This window comes from Moschus berezovskii, chromosome 4, assembly GCF_049115385.1.
Source record: "Moschus berezovskii isolate FMDL1 chromosome 4, NW_MosBer_1.0, whole genome shotgun sequence".
NCBI classification, from domain to species: Eukaryota; Metazoa; Chordata; class Mammalia; order Artiodactyla; family Moschidae; genus Moschus; species Moschus berezovskii.
The window spans coordinates 90,611,319-90,632,680 of NC_142463.1; the positions used below are offsets into that span (position 1 = coordinate 90,611,319).

Here is a 21,362-nt window from a genome sequence, read left to right on the forward strand (position 1 = left end):
TCACTTGGTGAAGCATAAAATGTCAATTTAGGTAAATATAAGAACATTTTTCCTATAAGAACAGAAGTACCAAATTAATTTTTCTCTTTTTCTACTGTGTATGTATGTGTGCACACAATTATAAAAGTGAAACTCTGTTTGCAGAATAACTTAATAAGCTTTTACACAGTACCAAATTTATATTGATGTAATCTGATGCATTATATAGAAAATCAGATAAGTTAATTCTAATAATAGTTGAATTTTTTCACCTAGTTCATGAAAGTAAAGCTTTCTGTGGTTCTTTTCGTCCAAGGTGAAACATCTGACATTGTTGTAAATGCTATTATAAATTCAGTTTAAAAGTTCAACATTAAAAATTATTTTTGGGAGGCAGTCCTAAGCTGGTGGAAGAGTAGGATGGGGAGACCACTTTCTCCCCCACAAATTCATCAAAAGAACATTTGAACGCTGAGTAAATTCCACAAAGAAACTTATGAATGCTGGCAGAGGACATCAGGCACCCAGAAAAGCAGCCCACTGTCTTCAAGAGGAGGTAGGAAAAAATATAAAAGATAAAAAGAGAGACAAAAGAGGTAGGGATGGAGATCCATCCTGGGAAGGGAGTCTTAAAAAAGAGAGAAGTTTCCAAACACCAGGAAACACTCTCACTGACGAGTCTGTGGCGAGCCTTGGAACCTCAGAGGGCCGCATAACCAGGAGGAAAAATAAATAATTAAAACCCACAGATTACAAGCCCAACAGTAACTCCCAGCGGCGAAACAGTGCAGACGACTGCATCCGCCATTAGCCAGCGGGGTCTGGGCAGGGAGGCGTGGGCTGCATTGCTTACAGTAGGACTGGGCCTGAATGCCCCAAGGGCAATCTGAGGGACTAACTTGAGATAGCAAACCAGGCTGTGGGATAGCTACTGCAAAAAGCCCTAACCTAAGATGTTGATTGCAGCCATGAAATTAAAAGACACTTACTTCTTGGAAGGAAAGTTATGACCAACCTAGACAGCATATTAAAAAGCAGAGACATTACTTTGCCAACAAAAGTCCGTCTAGTCAAAGCTATGGTTTTTCCAGTGGTCATGTATGGATGTCAGAGTTGGACTGTGAATAAAGCTGAGTGCCGAAGAATTGATGCTTTTGAACTGTGGTGCTGGAGAAGACTCTTTAGCTGCAAGGAGATCCAACCAGTCCATTCTAAAGGAGATCAATCCTGGGTGTTCATTGGAAGGATTGATGCTAAAGCTAAAACTCCAATACTTTGGCCACCTCATGCGACGAGTTGATTCACTGGAATAGACTCTGTTGCTGGGAAGGATTGGGGGCGGGAGGAGAAGGGGACGACAGAGAATGAGATGGCTGGATGGCATCACCGACTCAATGGACATGAGTTTGAGTGAACTCCGGGAGTTGGTGATAGACAGGGATGCCTGGCATGCTGTGATTCATGGGGTCGCAAAGAGTCGGACACGACTGAGCGACTGAACTGAACTGAAGACACTGTTTATTTAACTTATATGCAGAGTACATCATGAGGAACGCTGGGCTGGAAGAAGCACAAGCTGGAATTAAGATTGCCGGGAGATAGCAATAACTTCAGATATGCAGATGACACCATCCTTATGGCAGAAAGTGAAGAGGAACTAAAAGGCCTCTTGATGAAAGTGAAACAGGAGAGTGAAAAAGTTGGCATGAAGCTCAACATTCAGAAAACTAAGATCATGGCATCCGGTCCCATCACTTCATGGGAAATAGATGGGGAAATAGTGGAAACAGTGTCAGACTTTATTTTTTTTTGGCTCCAAAATCACTGCGGATGCTGAGTGCAGCCATGAAATTAAAAGACGCTTATTCCTTGGAAGGACTGATGCTAAAGCTGAAACTCCAATACTTTGGCCACTCATGCAACGAGTTGACTCACTGGAAAATACTCTGATGCTAGGAAGGATTGGGGGTGGGAGAAGACGGGTACGACAGAGAATGAGATGGCTGGATGGCATCACTGACTTGATGGACATGAGTTTGCATGAACTCCGGGAGTTGGTGATGGACAGGGAGGCCTGGTGTGCTGTGATTCATGGGGTCGCAAAGAGTCAGACACAACTGAGCGACTGAACTGAACTGAAGACACGATCAGGCCTGCTCACTGAATAAAGGACTGACTAAAGCTAGCCAGCTGTGGACTGGCCCATCCCCTGCCTGAGACAGGCTGGCAAAGGCAGCCAGAGCTAAAAGGGGCAATCGCAGCCCCAGAGAGGCATCATCTACCAAACTGCAAGCAGGCTTCATTGCTAACCAAGACTTCTTGGAATTCTGGACGGTCGACATCCTCCTGAGAAGGTGTGCCGGTTGTAGACCCAGAAAACTGAGCTGCAGGGACAGGGAAGGCGGTAGGTCGCAGTGACCATGCTCACCAAGCACCTGGTCACCAGAGTTGTTTGTACCTGGGACGGGCACAAAACACAGGCCCAACTGAGTCTGGGCCTTTGAGGAGTACCCGAGAATCTGAACCTGAGTGACTTAGACCTGGGAAGTGCATACAACTCAGGGCCGATCTCAGACAGTTCCCAGCAGAGCAACCTAGAGCCTGAGCAGTGTAGACAGGGACAGCACATGCCGTGAGCAGAGGCAAACCCAGTGTGACCGAGAAACTGGGAGCACTCCCTACACACGCCAGTGATATTTCTTTGCCGTGTTCCTCCCTCCCCACAGCACGACTGAACAAGTGAGCCTAAAAAAGTGACCACCACCGCCCCCTTGTGTCAGAGTGGAAATTAGACACTGAAAAAACCAGCAAACAGAAGAAGCTAAAACAGGGGGAACTGCCTTGGAAGTGACAGATGGAGAAGTCTTGAGACTACTGTAAGAATAAGACTGAAAACCAGAGGCATGAGGCTAAACTCCAAATCCTGAGAACACCAGAGAACTCCTGACTCCAGGGAACATTAATCGATAGGAGCTCATCAAACGCCTCCATACCTACACTAAAACCAAGCACCACCCAAGGACCAACAAGTTCCAGAGCAAGACATACCCCGCAAATTCTCCACCAACACAGGAACGTTGAAGCCCTGAGCTTCAATATACAGGCTGCCCAAAGTCACTCCAAACCCATTGACATCTGATAACTCATTACTGGACACTTCATTGCACTCCAGAGGGAAGAAATCCAGCTCCACCCACCAGAACACCTACACAAGCTTCCCTAACTTGGAAAACTTGACAAGCCACCCGTTCAATGACAATCACAGCAAGGAAACTCCACACTAAAGAGAAATTCACAAACTTCCAGAATACGGATGTTCAGTTCAGTCACTCAGTCGTGTCTGACTCCTGGCAACCCATGAACCACAGCACGCCAGGCCTCCCTGTCCATCACCAACTCCTGGAGTTCACTCAAACTCATGTCCATTGAGTTGGTGATGCCATCCAGCCATCTCATTCTCTGTCGTCCCCTTCTCCTTCCCCCCCCAACCTTTCCCAGCATCAGAGTCTTTTCCAGTGAGTCAACTCGTCTCATGAGGTGGCCAAAGTATTGCAGTTTCAGCTTTAGCATCAGTCCTTCCAATGAACATACAGGATTGACCTCCTTTAGAATGGATTGGTTGGATCTCCTTGCAGTCCAAGGGACTCTCAAGAGTCTTCTCCAGCACCACAGTTCAAAAGCATCAATTCTTTGGCGCTCAGCTTTCTTCACAGTCCAACTCTCACATCCATACATGATCACGGGAAAAACCATAGCCTTGACTAGACGGACCTTGGTTGGCAAAGTAATGTCTCTGCTTTTTAATATACTATCAAGGTTGGTCATAACTTTCTTTCCAAGGAGTAAGCGTCTTTTAATTTCATGGCTGCAATCAGCATCTGCAGTGATTTTGGAGCCCAAAAAAATAAAGTCTGATACTGTTTCCACCGTTTCCCCATCTATTTCCCATGAAGTGATGGGACCAGATGCCATGATCTTTGTTTTCTGAATCTTGAGCTTCAAGCCAACCTTTTCACTCTCCTCTTTCACTTTCATCAAGAGGCTTTTGAGTTCCTCTTCACTTTCTGCCATAAGGGTGGTGTCATCTGCGTATCTGAGGTTATTGATATTTCTCCCGGCAATCTTGATTCCAGCTTGTGCTTCTTCCAGCCCAGCGTTCCTCATGATATACTCTGCATATAAGTTAAATAAGCAAGGTGACAATATACAGCCTTGAAGTACTCCTTTTCCTATTTGGAACCAGTCTGTTGTTCCATGTACAGTTCTGACTGTTGCTTCCTGACCTGCATACAGGTTTCTCAAGAGGCAGGTCAGGTGTTCTGGGATTCCCATCTCTTTCAGAATGTTCCACAGTTTATTGTGATCCACACAGTCAAAGGCTTTGGAATAGTCAACGAAGCAGAAATAGATGTTTTTCTGGAACTCTCTTGCTTTCTCCATGATCCAGCGGATGTTGGCAATTTGATCTCTGGTGCCTCTGCCTTTTCTAAAACCTGCTTGAACATCTGGAAGTTCACGGTTCACATATTGCTGAAGCCTGTGTGTCTTCTACATTTTGGTTGCATTTTATTCCCTACTGGTTATAAATGTTTTATCAAAGTATTTAATGGAGAAGCTCTAAAACATTTTAATGTTTGAAGTTTTCATAAATTAATATTATCAAAAAAGAATTTTTCAAATAGGAAGACTCTGATAGAGGCACTGAGTAAATTAAACAAGAAGTACTCAAATGTTATATAATGTACAATTTTGAAATTTTAAAATTTTGAAACATTTCAATTTGTAAAGAAGACCATTTTGATAGAGCTACTATTTTTAGTATGATTTTTAATTGGATATATTTATTGCTAATTAGATTAGAAAGAAACTGAAGAGGTGTACAATCTTGCATCTAAGTTTGGGGAAACATTCGAAGGAGTCATGAAGATAGTTGTTGAAGAATTCTTCTATGGATGGAAGCAAAATATAGCATCTGTGAAAATATTAGGGTTATAATATTAAAACATTTTAATAGAAAAAAATAGAATTGAGAATATCCCCCGCTGAGAACATCCCCCATTTAGCAGGCTTCCTATGTAGCTCAGTGGTAAAGAATCCACTGCCAATGCAGGAGGTGCAAGAGACACAGGTTTGATCCCTGGGTAGGGAGGATCCCTTGGAAATGGAAACCAGCTCCAATATTTTTGACTGGACACTTCCATGGACAGAGGCACCTGGTGGGCTATAGTTCATGGGATCGCAGAGTTGGACACGACTGAGTGAGTGAGTACACACATACCCATTTAGCAGAATTTCCTCTGAGCATCTATAAGGAGAGTTTTCTTCAGTTAGAAATTTTCTGGCCTACAAAGAAAAATCAGTAGTTATTAGGGACTGAATTGTATCACTTCAAAATGCATATGTTGAAGTGCTAACCCTAAGTACCTCAGACTGTACTTGGAGATAAGGCCCTTAAAGAAGTAATTGAGGTAAAACAAGGTCATTAGGGTGACACCTAATCCAGCATGACTGGTTTCCTTATGAAAGATTAGGACACACACACAGAGAGAAAAACAGAGGGAAGACCACGTGAAGACTCGTAGAGAAGACGGCATTTCTAAACCAAAGAGAGGCCTCAGAAGCCAACCCAGGAGATACCTTGAGTTCAGGCTTCTAACCTCTAGAATTATGAGGAAATAAATTTCTTTTGTATAAGCCACCTGTGAAGTGAAGTCGCTCAGTCGTGTCCGACTCTTTCTGACCCCATGGACTGTAGCCTACCAGGCTCCTCTGTCCGTGGGATTCTCCAGGCAAGAATACTGGAGTGGGTTGCCATTTCCTTCTCCAGTAAGCCACCTAGACTATGGCATTTTGTTCTGGTAACTCTAGCAATCTCACACCAAAGGTATAAACATCTTTGAAATGATTAACCATGAAAAGCAATTTTAAAGATTTCAAGCAACATTATAAAAAATTATAAAACCATACTGAAAAATCTTTATTCTTCAGAAAAATGCCAGTAACACCTTACTTAGAAATATGGCTAAGAAATTGATTGATGTTTGTGAATATATAGTAAGAGTAATTATTTGAAATTTTAAATATTTATTTACTGTGCATATATATTCACTTTTTAGAAAAAAAAATCTTTGCGAATAGTTTTAACAGAACTGTTTAAGTTCATTTGTATAGCAAAACACTAAGCAAAAGTAAACGTTTCAAAAGTTACATGTTTCTTTTTTAATAGGCATTAGAATTTTATTAATTTTTATTGGAGTATAGTTGCTTTTTAAAATTATGTATTTCTAATGTCTCTTTCACTCTCAAGCGTGTTTGGGTTTGGATGATAAATTATGTGAAAGGACTCAGAATTCTTGATGAGATATTCCATCGTAAACTGAACGTCCTTATAGGTTTGCAGAAAAGAAGATCCCAGATGTACACAGAGTGGGGACCCAGTCATTTTGTAAACGAACTAAAAAGGGAAAGCTTGAACTTAATTTTTTGTGGATCTGACATATTTCACAGCCATTACAGCACCTCTGGCCCAGAGATCCCCATCCTTCTATGATCCCCGCGGCTTGCACTTTAGCCTTCCGTACATGTGTCTGGATTGCTGTCTTTATCTGGAGAGTCCACACACCACATGGCTCCTTATCTCATTGCTCTGGCTCTGCCAGGAAGGAAGTAACCCTCGGTATTCCCCCCAGAACTCTCTCCAAGTCCCTCCCTGCTGCTTTATTTATGTAACCAACATTTACATAGCACTTTATGAACAGGCCCGGTCCTCAGCACTCTAATAAACATCAAGTCGCTGGATTTCCGTGAGGACCCCCTGCGGTAGTCACGCTGATTATTCCCACTTTACAGGAAACCGGCACAGACAGACTGAGAGACTTGCCTACGGTCAAAGGGCTGGAAAATGCTTTTCAAAGCCGCCGGCATGGCTCAGGTGTCCACCTTAGCCCACACTCTGCTGCCCTTTGGCCCAACCACACCCTGAGGCCACTCTTCATCCCAGTCCAGGCTCCAATCTTTGTATCACACTCAGACCTGAGGGGGAAAGCAAAGTGGAGCGGTCAGGGGGTTAGCACTCGATGTTTTAGGACCTGTGTTTCAGCACACCCCGTGCGGGAATCAAGTCATCACGCTGCGCCTGACTGATCGCCCTCATGGAGGGGAAAGGACCTCCAAGCGAGCCGGGGTGGTTTGGAGTAAAATGACAGGTGGTGACCCAACCGTGCTGCCCCGGGCGATGGGGCGGAGCAGTCAGTTGCCCAGAGCTGTGTTGCTGAGAACCACCAGCACCCGCCTCTGCAAGGAAAGCTCCACCCCGCGCTCTGGGACGTGAAAGCGGCTGCTTCTCTTCCCCTTCACCCCTCCACCTCTTCCCCGGCCTCCGGGCGCTGGAGCCCAGACTGAACGACCCCAAGTGGCTTCCCTGGCGAGCGCGCTTGCAGGCATCTGGGCGCTCTGTCTTCTACCTGCGTCCCACCCAACTTCCATCACTCCCTTTTCGCAGGCCAAGGGGTGTGGAGGTGGAGTCGCGCAGAGCGAAGGTAAAGGGCAGAGGAGCCAAAATCTGTTAGGTTTTTCGACTAAAAAAAGATGTACAACTTGAAAGTTGTGAGTTAAGTTTTATTTGGGGCAAAATGAGGACTGCAGCCCGGGAGGCAGCAACTCAGATAGCTGAAAGACTGCTCCAAAGCGGCAGTGGAGGAAAGCCAGTATGTAAGGTTTTGGTGAAGGGGGAGTTCAATACCATGAAGCACTCAATTTACAAGTTTTTTTGTTAGTCTTGAGGGTCTGATGTCACCATGAAGGGATTTAGTGCTTCTCTAGATATGAGGAGATGCAAGGATTGAGAGCATAAAATCTGTTCCTTAAAACATCCAACTATCTAAAGACCTGTCCCACCAGATTGCCTGGAGCAAAGAGTGGCTCACTCCACCCCGAACTCCCTCAGGGGTTGTTGAAGGTCAACAGCTATAGCAGCATGGGGTTCAATCTTCATAGAGGCAGATGGCAAATGCCTTTGTTGTTCAGTAATTGGCAATGCTTTTGGTAAGTGCCAATTTGTAGCTGACAGGTTGAAGAGGAAAGCCTGTTTGCTGTCATGGCTGGCCTGGACTGGATGGGAAGGATGGGGGAACCCAGTGAGGAAATCCCCATCCCCATTCCCAGAAGGAGGCAACTGACAGCGTGTTGGAGGTGTCAGTGATTTGCATCTCCTGCGCTTCACAATTCTCCCAGCTACCTGCACTCTTCATCCACACCCACAGACTGGGTGATCTAGCGCTAAAGATTGGCAATTCCCACCCCCCACCCCACCCCCAAACCCCGGTAGGGGCGTTCTGTGTTGGCTTGAGCTATCAAGGTCAGAATCAAAAGGTGGATTCTTGGCTGGAAGGAGTGTCTTGTCCTGGGTCCTGCCCTGAGAAAATCACCAGGGAAAGAAAGGACCCTCTCAGCTGCAGGGCCCCTGGACTCCTAAGGCAGCTTGGTGCTGGCTGCTGGGGTTCCCTTCCAACTAGTCGATCTGTGCCACCACAGACTAGCCCGAGGCAGCTGCCACCATTTCCAGCAACAAGAAACAGGTGGGCCATGCCCTGTCTAGAAAGAAAGAAAGTGAAGTTGCTCAGTTGTGTCCGACTCTTTGCAACCCTATGGACTGTAGCCTACCAGGCTCCTCTGTCCATGGAATTTTCCAGGCAAGAGTACTGGAATGGGTTGCCATTTCCTTTACCAGGGGATCTTCCCGACCCTGAGCATCTTCCCGATCAAACCCGGGTTTCCCGCATTGTAGGCAGACGCTTTACCTTCTGAGCCACCAGGGAAGGTGTTCTTTAAAAACCTCCTGGCTAGAAGCTCTGAGAACCCAGATGGAAGGCAAGAGGTCTATTGGACAAGGTGCTCAGACCTTGCCCATTATTCCTGCCCATGGTGGCTCACCTGCCCCACTCTTGTTCTGCTGTCTCTACTTGCTCACTCCATCACCAGTTTTTTTTTTTTTTAAATCAGTATCAGTGTTATCATTTGGATTTGACAAGTGACTGTTCCAATCAGCTGCCGTGTCTCACAAAACATGCTCTGAAGAACACCAGTGGTTTGCAAACTGGAAGAGGTCAGTCTTCATTCCAATCCCAAAGAAAGGCAATGCCAAAGAATGCTCAAACTACCACACAATTGCACTCATCTCACACGCTAGTAAAGTCATGCTCAAAATTCTCCAAGCCAGGCTTCAGCAGTATGTAAACCGTGAACTCCCAGATGTTCAAGCAGGTTTTAGAAAAGGCAGAGGCACCAGAGATCAAATTGCCAACATCCGCTGGATCATGGAGAAAGCAAGAGAGTTTCAGAAAAACATCTATTTCTGCTTCATTGACTATGCCAAAGCCTTTGACTGTGTGGATCACAATAAACTGTGGAACATTCTGAAAGAGATGGGAATCCCAGACCACCTGACCTGCCTCTTGAGAAACCTGTATGCAGGTCAGGAAGCAACAGTTAGAACCGGTCATGGAACAACAGACTTGTTCCAAATAGGAAAAGGTGTACGTCAAGGTTGTATATTGTCACCTTGCTTATTTAACTTATATGCAGAGTACATCATGAGGAACGCTGGGCTGGAAGAAGCACAAGCTGGAATCAAGATTGCTGGGAGAAATATCAGTAACCTCAGATATGCAGATGACACCACCCTTATGGCAGAAAGTGAAGAGGAACTCAAAAGCCTCTTGATGAAAGTGAAAGAGGAGAGTGAAAAGGTTGGCTTGAAGCTCAACATTCAGAAAACAAAGATCATGGCATCTGGTCCCATCACTTCATGGGAAATAGATGGAAAAACAGTGGAAACAGTGTCAGACTTTGTTTTTTTGGGCTCCAAAATCACTGCAGATGCTGATTGCAGCCATGAAATTAAAAGACGCTTGCTCCTTGGAAGGAAAGTTATGACCAACCTTGATAGTATATTAAAAAGCAGAGACATTACTTTGCCAACCAAGGTCCGTCTAGTCAAGGCAATGGTTTTTCCCGTGGTCGTGTATGGATGTGAGAGTTGGACTGTGAAGAAAGCTGATCGCCGAAGAATCGATGCTTTTGAACTGTGGTGTTGGAGAAGACTCTTGAGAGTCCCTTATACTGCAAGGAGATCCAACCAGTCCATTCTAAAGGAGATCAATCCTGGATGTTCATTGGAGGGACTGATGATAAAACTGAAACTCCAATACTTTGGCCACCTCATGCGACGAGTTGACTCACTGGAAAAGACTCTGATGCTGGGAAAGGTTGGGGGCGGGAGGAGAAGGGGACGACGGAGAATGAGATGGCTGGATGGCATCACCGACTCTGTGGACATGAGTTTGAGTGTACTCTGGGAGTTGGTGATGGACAGGGAGGCCTGGAGTGCTGTGATTCATGGGGTCGCGGAGAGTCGGACACGACTGAGCGACTGAACTGAACTGAACTGAACTGAATAAACAGAACACATTTGGGGAAATGTATCCTATGTTCATACTATGTGTAGGCCACAGATTTGATTCTACATTTCTAGTAGCCAGTAAAAAATAGAAAAAGAAATTAGTTACACAATATATAATGTCTGAAAGATCAGAACAAACCAACAAGACAAGCCCAACTATTTTAGATTCTAAGAACAAAAACAGACTTCTCCTCAGGATTTTCATAAAAAGAACACTGTATAACGGGAAGATGAACATCTTCCCAGTAAACACAAGACCTATTTTATAGACAGTTGCCTCCTACAGCATCCCTCAAAAGAAGGGGAGGGCCTAAGTTGAAAATGCAATCAATCAGAGCCAGCCAATAGAAAGCCTATAACATGAGAGCCAAACCTGGCCTTTCTGCTGGGCTCTCTGGAGATGGGCTATCCAAAATAGTAGCCATGAGTCACAGGTGACTACTCAGCACTTGAAACATGGCTCATCCAAACTGAGATATATATTTAAGCTGAAGTACACATGAGCTTTGGAAGACTCACTAAAGGAAAAAAAAGTAAAATATCCTAGTAACTTTTATATAATTGATATAAATGAGTAGTCCCATGATAAAATGATATTATAGATCAGTTATATTAAATAAAATATTATTAAATTAACTTTACCTGTTTCTTTTTACTTTTCTAAATGTAGCTATTAAAAATTTTAGAGTTATACATGGGGCTCCCACTATATTTCTATTGAACAGATGCAACATTACTTAGACTATATTCTATATATAATAACTATATAATATGATATAATTATATATAATATATATGCAGCATTTCCCCAACATATTTAACCAAAGAACTTTTTTTATCCTGAACACAACACTCATTGACACAACTCTGAAGGGCAGTTGAGGGAACACTGGCCTAAACAACAAGTCTCACAGGACTTACCCTGGTCCTCAAGTCTCTTGTGTGGCTTGTAGCTTAACTCTGAAGTCTCTTCTCTTGCTATTTCCTCCAGCTAATATCAAAACCAATATTTTCACCAGATTACAAGTCTTTATCCCAGACTCAATGAATCAAACCCTTTGAGACTACCCTTTTTATATGTTAACTTTTACTGCATGATAAACCTCCCTCAAATATAGTGGCTTATAATAGTGATCATTTTACCTGTTACACCATGGATGAACTTTGCAGAGTGAAATAAACCCATCACAAAAAGGCACTGTATGATTTTCCTTACAGGAGGTATCTAGAGTAGTCAAAAGCATGGACACAGAAAGAAGACTGTGGTTACAGGGGACTATGGGGAGGGGGAAATGGGGAGTTTTGTTCACTTGGTATGGAGTTTCAACTTGGGAAGATGAACATGCTCTAGATAGCTGTTATGTAACAATGTGATTATAGTAAGCACTACTGAACTCTACACTTAAAAATGGTTAAGAGGGTAAATATTACAGCACATGTTTTCTACCACAATTTAAAAAATTTAAATTAAAAAAAATCAGCAAAAATGAATTTAGTTCACAATTCTATGAATCAACAATTTGGGCTAGGATGGGCTGGGTATTCCTTCGACTGGTCTTGGCTGGGTTGACATATGCCTCTATGGTCAGCTGACAGTCAGCAGTCTGGCCCCATTGTTGGGATTGCCTGGCTATCAGCTAGGGCCAGTAAAGTGACAGGTCACATGTTTCTTGTCTTCCCCCAGGCTAGCCCTGCTCACATGGCAGTCTCAGCATTCTAAGATTGTGAGAGCAAAACCCACATGGCTTCTTCAAAACTAGACCAGGAATTCACACAGTATTTTCCCTCCAACTGCTTTCTATCAATCAAAGCAAATAGCAAGGCCAAATCAAATGCTGATGCAAAGAGGTATAAACCAGCGTGGCTATTTTTACAGTGGTCCACACTTGTTCTGTAGTCCGTTTTCCAGAATAAACCATTATGATCTGTTTCTTATGGCTTATATGTACAGAAGCACACTCTTGTATTTCACTTTTTTCGCTTTCTCAGACATATCATCTGTAGATTCAGTTCAGTTCAGTCGCTCAGTTGTGTCCGACTCTTTGCGACCCCATGAATCACAGCACACCAGATTAGAGCTATTTAATTGCTTTAGTGGTGAATTTTTGCATTATCACTTTGTTAAGCTTCCCTTGCCCCCATCTTTCCAGAATCTCAGTACTATATGCAGGATATTCTTAAGATGATCTTATCCAAATACATTTTATTGATTCCCGCTATCTACCTCCATCCCTTCCCTTTGGAATCCTTAACTCCAGATGCAGAGCTGCCCACTCCTCAAGCGTAGCTCCCTTTTCAGTCAGTTCAGTTCAGTTCAGTCGTTCAGTCGTGTCCGACTCTTTGCGACCCCATGAATCACAGCACGCCAGGCCTCCCTGTCCATCACCAACTCCTGGTGTTCACTCAAATTCATATCCATTGAGTCGGTGATGCCATCCAGCCATCTCATTCTCTGTCGTCCCCTTCTCCTCCCGCCCCCAATCCTTCCCAGCATCAGAGTCTTTTCCAGTGAGTCAACTCGTCGCATGAGGTGGCCAAAGTATTGCAGTTTCAGCTTTAGCATCAGTCCTTCCAATGAACACCCAGGATTGATCTCCTTTAGGATGGACTGGTTGGATCTCCTTGCAGTCCAAGGGACTCTCAAGAGTCTTCTCCAACACCACAGTTCAAAAGCATCAATTCTTTGGCACTCAGCTTTCTTCACAGTCCAACTCTCACATCCATACATGACCACGGGAAAAACCATAGCCTTGACTAGATGGACCTTGGTTGGCAAAGTAATGTCTCTGCTTTTTAATATACTATCTAGGTTGGTCATAACTTTCCTTCCAAGGAGTAAGCGTCTTTTAAATTCATGGCTGCAATCAGCATCCGCAGTGATTTTGGAGCCAAAAAAAATAAAGTCTGATACTGTTTCCACCGTTACCCCATCTAGTTCCCATGAAGTGATGGGACCAGATGCCATGATCTTTGTTTTCTGAATGTTGAGCTTCAAGCCAACCTTTTCACTCTCCTCTTACACTTTCATCAAGAGGCTTTTTAGTTCCTCTTCACTTTCTGCCATTAGGGTGGTGTATTTGGCTCTAATCAGTTCAGTTCAGTTCAGTTGCTCAGTCGTGTCCGACTCTTTGTTGGAACCAATTAAATCCAGACCAATTTGTCTTATAGAACTTAATTCACCAGATCATAATTTCCCACTTATTTACCTACCTGTACCAGTGGCAGTGAGCCCTATGCCTTGTTTACTTATATAACCGAGTATCCTCATGGTACCTGGCGTAATGTAGGCATTCATTAGGTCATTATTAAATAAATAAATGAACATTAATGAATAGTTTGATACAGGTACAGGCCCATGATTTTCACTGTGAGTACAGTATCTCTCTACAAGGTTTTAAGGGTTGGGAACTGCACCTCCTCCCTTTATTTCTTTCAACCTGTGACTAACTTTTAATGGAAGAATGCCTTCTTTTAATACCTCTTACCTGGCTTCCCATATGCTCATTCCTATGGCAACACTCTCAGATTTCTGTGTACATGTCTGTGAGTACCACCTGTTAGATTCTGTGTGTTGCACTTCTTGCTGCTCATCCTGGGGCTTCTCAGATACAGACTTCTACTGAAACATGGACAACCTATACTTCAGAGGAGTTAATGTCATCCCTGGGGATCAGGGGACCATGTTGTCTCCAGGTTTCTTCCCTGATAGTCTTAAAACACATTTCATAGGACTTCTAAGAGAGTCCCAAGGGATTGAGCATCCAGCTGTCCCAATTAGTGGCCAACTCAAAAATATACTTTTGTATTGGCCCTCCTTCTTCCTGTTTCTCTCCTCTATCTATTCCTTCTGCTCCAAATTCCACTTTCAAATAATTTATTCTCACATGAGCTACTTTCAGGTAAACTTGGTTTTGCTACTGCTAAGTCACTTCAGTCGTGTCCGACTCTGTGCGACCCCATAGAAGACAGCCCACCAGACTCCCCCATCCCTGGAATTCTCCAGGCAAGAACACTGGAGTGGGTTGCCATTTCCTTCTCCAATGCATGAAAGTGAGAGTGAAGTCGCTCAGTCGTGTCCGACTCTTAGCGACCCTATGGACTGCAGCCTACCAGGTTCCTCTGTCCATGGGATTTTCCAGGCAAGAGTACTGGAGTGGGGTGCCATTGCCTTCTCCGAACTTGGTTTTAGATAGTAGGTATTGGTCCATTGTGTTCTGGCATTGAATATAGTTGTGAGGATGTTTGAGGCCTATGAATACTTTCTATGCCTTTATCAATCCATATCTTCTAAATTATTAATACCTTACTCCTTCCAGTGCCTGAGGAGTTATTTAATTATCCTTGAAGTTCCGTAACTCAACTAGGATACACTTTTATTTTGATGGTTCTTTATCAATTCCTCCTAGAAGACAGTTGAAAGGAAAGGGTTAATTTAACCAATACCCTGCAGGCTGACTTCCTGGAAAGAAATTTGGCCTGCTGCCTCTGAAAACCAGATGTAGCCTAGGGTTTGACGCAATCTATCCTGGCAAAAAGCTGACATGTTAGACCAGGGCTTCAGCCAAGTTTCCACCAAGTAGCAGTGCTATAATCCTAAGGGTTATATCACACCAAGGGAAGGCCAAGTGTTCTCGTGATCAATCAACACTGAGATAGTTGGTAGAGCTGAAAGCCAAGGTTTTGCAACACCATTCTACTATTAGGTCCTATGCCCTAATCTCACTAGGATGACTTTGGTTTTTAAAAACTAAGAAGTTTAAAAACCCCAGCATCCAAGATCCAGGGTCTCCCTCTTAGACCTAGATTTGCTCTTTACTAGATTGCTGTGTGCTGCCTGAGAACAAGATAGTCATAGGAGGATCAGTCACCTGCTATTGCTTTAATCTCTGGGTTTTCTGCCAATAAAAATCAGTCCCAGAAAGCCTAGTTTACATGCTGCTTGATCAATCACCCTTAATTGCTTGACAGCTGTTTCAGAAATCTGGGTTTCTGCCTTGTGGCATCCAGCATGGCCTTCTAGAAGTGAACCAAGGGACTTGGGACTAAAAACTTCTGCCTGGAGTATTGTGGCCCATCACAGTCAAAGTCGTTGTGGCAGTCATGAAGTCTGGTGTCCCAAATTTGAGGATCCAGAGAGATGAAAAGAGACTATGTAGTTAAGATCACCCAGCCTAATATTTGATGGTTGTTATTAATGATCTTGGAGGAAGTGAAGGAACCCTAAATTAGCATCTGTGATGAAATCACAACTTGAAAGCTCTGATTAGTTAAATGTGAAATGATTTCTTATATGGCCATATGCAGGTAGGATCAAACAAATAGGCTACTCCTGTGACTCTTTTCTTGTGACTAGTAAGGTCAATTTAAAATGGCATGGGTAATTTGCATACCAGGGTGCTACACATCCCAGCTAAATGGGGACAAAAGAAGGGACAGAATTACAATATGTGACTTATATGATTAATTTCCCACAACAATTAAAGAATATAATCACAAGTAGGGGAGACTGAACCAACAGAACTTCTGGGTAATTTCCTACTAATGTGTTACATCTTAGAAGCCTGTGCTATTATGGCTTATAAGTAAAGGGTTCAAACATGATGAATATTATGATGGTACTGAAAGGTTGCTGCTGAACCATGAAAGACGCCGGGATTCTTGCCCTCTGGAGGAGAAGAATTCAGTCTGGGACCAGAGACGAGGCTTGATCGCTCAGAGCATTTGTGTAATAGAGTTTTATTAAAGTATAAAAGAGATAGAGAAAGCTTCTGACATAGACATCAGAAGCAGGCAGAAAGAGTGCCCTCTCACTAATGTTAGCAATGGAGTTATATACTTTTAATTAGTTATTGCAGTGAATCAAAAGAATGTCTGGAGGTTGTAATGACCTTACTAGACCCACTCCCATAATTCACATTTTAAGATTACAGGATAAGCCAGAAAGATTTTTCCAGAAACTGTCCTCAAGCAGGATACATTATTGTTATATAAGGAATGTAGAGGGGGAAAAAGTTTTTCCTTTCTTCCTCCTTGAGAATTCCAGACCCCTCTCTCCTTGGAGATCCCCTGACTTCTTATCAACCTGCCTAGGAACTGACTCTCTCAGTACCTATCTTAGTTTATGGAAGAAAACAGCAATTTGTTACCAAAGGGATGAGTGCAACTGGATTGATCACTTGGTGAGTAAGCTGGAAAGAAAAATAAGGGACAACATATCCAGAATACAGTAGTCCCTCCTTGTCTGTGGTTTCTTTTTCCATGGTGTAGTTTACTACTGGTCAAGCATGGTATAAAGCTATTAAATGGGAAATTCCAGAAATAAACAATTCATAAGTTGTAAATTGTGGGGTCACACAGAGTCGGACACGACTGAAGTGACTTAGCAGCAGCAGCAGCAAATTGTGCACCATTCCTCTTTGAGTAATGAACTCTTGTGCCATTTCTCTTTGTCCTGCTCAGGATCCCCAGCATCAACTCTGTTTTCTCCTGACATTCAAACATGGACATTGTCATGGCTTTGGATTCAGGATCACCCCAAGAAGATGATCCTCTTTTTGACGTATAATCAGAAGGTCAAGAATAGTCTAATATTATTTCATTCATCACACTTTAACTCATCAAGTAGGCATTTTGTCATCTCACACCTTACAAGAAATATGAATACAGTAAGATACTTTGAGAGATCATATTTGCATAACTTTTAATATAGTATATTGCTATAATTTTCTATTTCCTTAATAATGTTGTAGATCTCTTACTGTGTGTAATATAAATTAAGCTTTACCATAGGAATGTAAGTATGGGGGGAAAAATGGTATATATAGGATTGCACTCATTTCATATGCTAGCAAGGTTATGCTCAGAATCCTTCAAGTTAGGCTTCAGCAGTACATGAACCAAGAGCTTTTAGATGTACAAGTTAGGTTTTAAAGAAGCAGAGGAACAAGAGATCAAATTGCCAACTTTCATTGGATCATAAGCAAGGAAGTTCCAAAAAAAACCCCATCAAACTTCTGCTTCACTGACTGCACTAAAGCCTTTAACTGTGTGGATCACAACAAATTGTGGAAAATTCTTAAAGAGATGAGAGTACCAGATCACCTTATTTGTCTTCTGAGAAACCTGTATGCACTCAAGAAGCAATGGTTAGAACTGGTCATGGACATGAAACAATGGACTGGTTCAAAATTGAGAAAGGAGTAAGTTCAAGGCTGTATTTTGTCACCCTGCTTATTTAGTTCATGTAGAGTACATCATGTGAAATGCTGAGCTGTATGAATCACAAGCTGGAATCAGGATTGTGGCAGAAATATCAACAATCTCAGATATATAGATAATACCACTTTAATGGCAGAAAGTGAAGAGGGACTAAAGAACCTTTAGATGAGGGTGAAAGAGGAGAGTGAAAAAGCTGGTTTAAAACTCAACACTCCAAAAACTAAGATCATGGCATCTGGTCCCATAGATTCGTGGCAAATGGAAGTTGAAAAAGTGGAAGCAGTGACAGATTTTCTTTCCTTGGGCTCCAAAATCACTGTGCACTGTGAATGCAGCCATAAAATCAAAAGATGCTTGCTCCTTGGAAGGAGAGCTGTGACAAACCTAGACAGTGTGTTAAAAAGCAGAGACATCACTTTGCAGACAAATGTCTGTATAATCAAAGCTGTGGTTTTTCCAATAGTCATGTATGGATGTGAGAATTTAGCCATAAAGAAGGCTGAGCACTGAAGAATTGATTATTTTGAACTGTGGTGCTGGAGAAGACTCTTGAGAGTCCCTTGGACTGCAAGGAGATCCAACCAGTCAGTCCTAAAGGAAATTAACCCTAGATATTCATTGGAATATTCTGTTGGATTGGTTCTGAAGCTGAGTGGTTACCTAATGTGGCCATCTGATGTGAAGAGCTGGCTTATTGGAAGACTATGACCCTGGGAAAGATTGAGGGCAGAAGAAGAGGGCAGCACAGGATGAATGGTTAGATAGCATCACCAACTCAATGGATATAAATTTGAGCAAACTCTGGAAGATAGTGGAGGACAGAAGAGCCTGGTGTGCTACAGTCCTTGACTTTGTGACTCCTAACTCAACTTAGCTATGGAGCAGCAACAATAGCAATATTTAGGATTTGGTACTATCTGCCATTTTTGACATCCACTGGAGATCTTGGATTTTATCCCCTGTGGATAAGGGGCTATTTACAGGACAGAATTGTGAGGTAGTCAAAATAATACCCTGTTTCTAAAAGACTGGCTGTAAAATGTTTGATCAAATGAAGTAGCACTCAGGGGCTGTCATAGTCAGGAGTTCCCTGGCACCTCCTGACTTGATGATTTGGAGGCATTTGCTTCCTAATTAGAATTAGTGTCCACATGTATCAGCATTAAAGGGATAGTTCTATTATTGCAATGTTTGCTGTGACCAGAATTGTGTCCCCCTGAAAGCTGATCGCCGAAGAATTGATGCTTTTGAACTGTGGTGCTGGAGAAGACTCTTGAGAGTCCCTTGGACTGCAAGGAGATCCAACCAGTCCATTCTAAAGGAGATCAATCCTGGGTTTTCATTGGAAGGACTGATGCTAAAGCTGAAACTCCAATATTTTGGCCACCTCATGCGACGAGTTGACTCACTGGAAAAGACTCTGATGCTGGGAAGGATTGGGGGCGGGAGGAGAAGGGAAAGACGGAGAATGAGATGGCTGGATGGCATCACCGACTCTGTGGACATGAGTTTGAGTGAACTCCAGGAGTTGGTGATGGACAGGGAAGCCTGGCGTGCTGTGATTCATGGGGTCGCGGAGAGTCGGACACGACTGAGCGACTGAACTGAACTGAACTGAACTGAAATTCACATGTTGAAGCTGTAAGCCTCCTGTGACAGTATTGGAGATAGGGCCTTTAAGAAGAGAATTAAGGTTAAATGAGGTCACAAGGGTGGAGCCCTAATCCAATAGAACTGGAAGAAGAAGAGACACCAGAGATCTCTTTCTTTCCACCATTCAAAGAAACAACCAGAAGGTGGCTGTCTGTAAGTCAGGAAAAGAGCTTTTACCAGAAATTAAACACTGTCAGAAACGTGAACTTTCCAGCTTCGGGAACCGTGAGAAAACAAATTTCTGCTATTTTAAATTTCCCAGTCTATGGTATTTTGTTATAGCAGCCCAAACAGACTAAGACAATGTCCAAACATAATCTGATGCTATTTCATGTCCGATTACCCACAGAGGATGGGGTCAAGGGAATGTGGAAAAGTTAGCCTGAACACAAACTGCTTAAGCCAGGTGTTTACTTCCAAATGGTAGACTAAGTGGATTGTTTGCCCAATGTTATAAATGTCCTGAATAGAGCCATCCCAGAAATAGTTGATCTATTCTCCAGCCGTCGGCTAGGAACCTAGGAATACGAGGACAGGAACCTAGGAATACGAGGACAGGAAACTTTCTGGAGCTGAACAACTATAATTTGGGGATCCAATCCAGGTCTCCCTTCCCACACATTCCATAATCTTTTTATTTCCCCAACACTGATTCTAGACAACTATAAAATCAGGACTGCACTCTCTGCTGAAGGATTGGCAGAGGCAACCTGGGTTACTGCTATCTCTACCTGGATGTTGAGGGTCTACCCAACTGCAGCTGTGCCCATTGCCTTTACCCTGCTCTGGGTCCAAAACTTACTGTGTGACACTGGGTAGCCATTCTTACCTGGTCCTGGTACAAAAGAAACCCTTCAATTATTCCATGACTCATGGGAATGGGCAATTGTTGATGCAGGATTCCTACCTAGGTGATGGCTCCAGGTATGGGGAAATTGACATAAATATTTATGGAAGAAGAAAACCCCTTGCTAGTTGGGAAGGAAGCATCTGAAACCTGAGCAGCTGGATGTGATGCATTTTCACTTTCACTAGATCCTCCCAGGACAATTATCACTTAGGTTGCCATGAGTTCTCTGACGCACCTCTCATAGGTTGTGGATGCCTCTGCTAATCTTTATGATACTACATCTACCATCTAGAATACAATGCAGTCAGGGAGAGCTAGCAAGCCATTATAGTGTCTCCAAATGTTACTATGCTTCCAAAAGATTCTATTGGGTTACACCACTCACTACTTGCCAATATAACTGAGTGTCAGTGAAGGATCCTGTGTCCCAAGGCCAAGTAGTCCTCAGAACAGAAATTTTCTTCTTCCTGGAATAGTACTGGCTATCTAATCATTGGAACTGACATGGGACCAATGTTGTTGTCATTAGTCAGTTATTTCTTGACCTTTGTACTGCATCTTCCAATGATGGCTTTATTCAGTCCCTATAATGCTTAAGTTCATTAGTAAGGAAATAGTCACCGATTGGTTGATAGAATACTGGAGTGAGTAGCCCTTCCCTTCTCCAGGGGATCTTCCCAACCCAGTGATCGAACCCAGGTCTCCCACATTGCAGGCAGATTCCTTACCTTCAGAGCCACTGGGGAAGAATGATTCTGGATATACATGACAATTTCTGTTTTATGTAATAGGCCCATCAGGGGTTCTTCCTTGTGAATGAACATCTTCCTCTATTGGCCTCAGGCAAATGAGACTTGCACCCTGAGGAAGATTCACCCAATCATTCTTAACTTTCCAGGACTCTGGCCATTATTTGTCCTGATTCAAAGAAGTCACCATTCTGTGTGGTAGAAGTCATAATGCTCCTCACCTTTAATTGTAGTCTCATCTTTGGATGATAAAATGCAGACGAGTTAACCTAATATGATGTATGGCAGAAGTAATTCTAGAAGATATTAATAAGATGGAACAATGGCCCAAGAGATGAAACAAAATTAAAGAGATAATCATCAGCTCCTGTATTTCACTTACATTAAATTGAAATCATTATACATTAGTTGATTAATTCCTTGCAAGGCCAAGAACTGTGCTAGTCACTAGAGA

At 43.0% G+C, this 21,362-nt stretch overlaps 1 protein-coding gene and 1 pseudogene across 1 annotated transcript in view; both read left to right on the top strand.

Annotated features, from left to right (window-relative positions):
• Positions 1 to 7,309, top strand: part of LOC129540406 (acidic mammalian chitinase-like) — a 29,567-nt pseudogene extending 22,258 nt beyond the window's left edge.
• The window catches only part of CHI3L2 (chitinase 3 like 2), a 271,894-nt gene that overhangs the window by 51,808 nt on the left and 198,724 nt on the right, over positions 1 to 21,362 (top strand). The window lies entirely within an intron of this gene.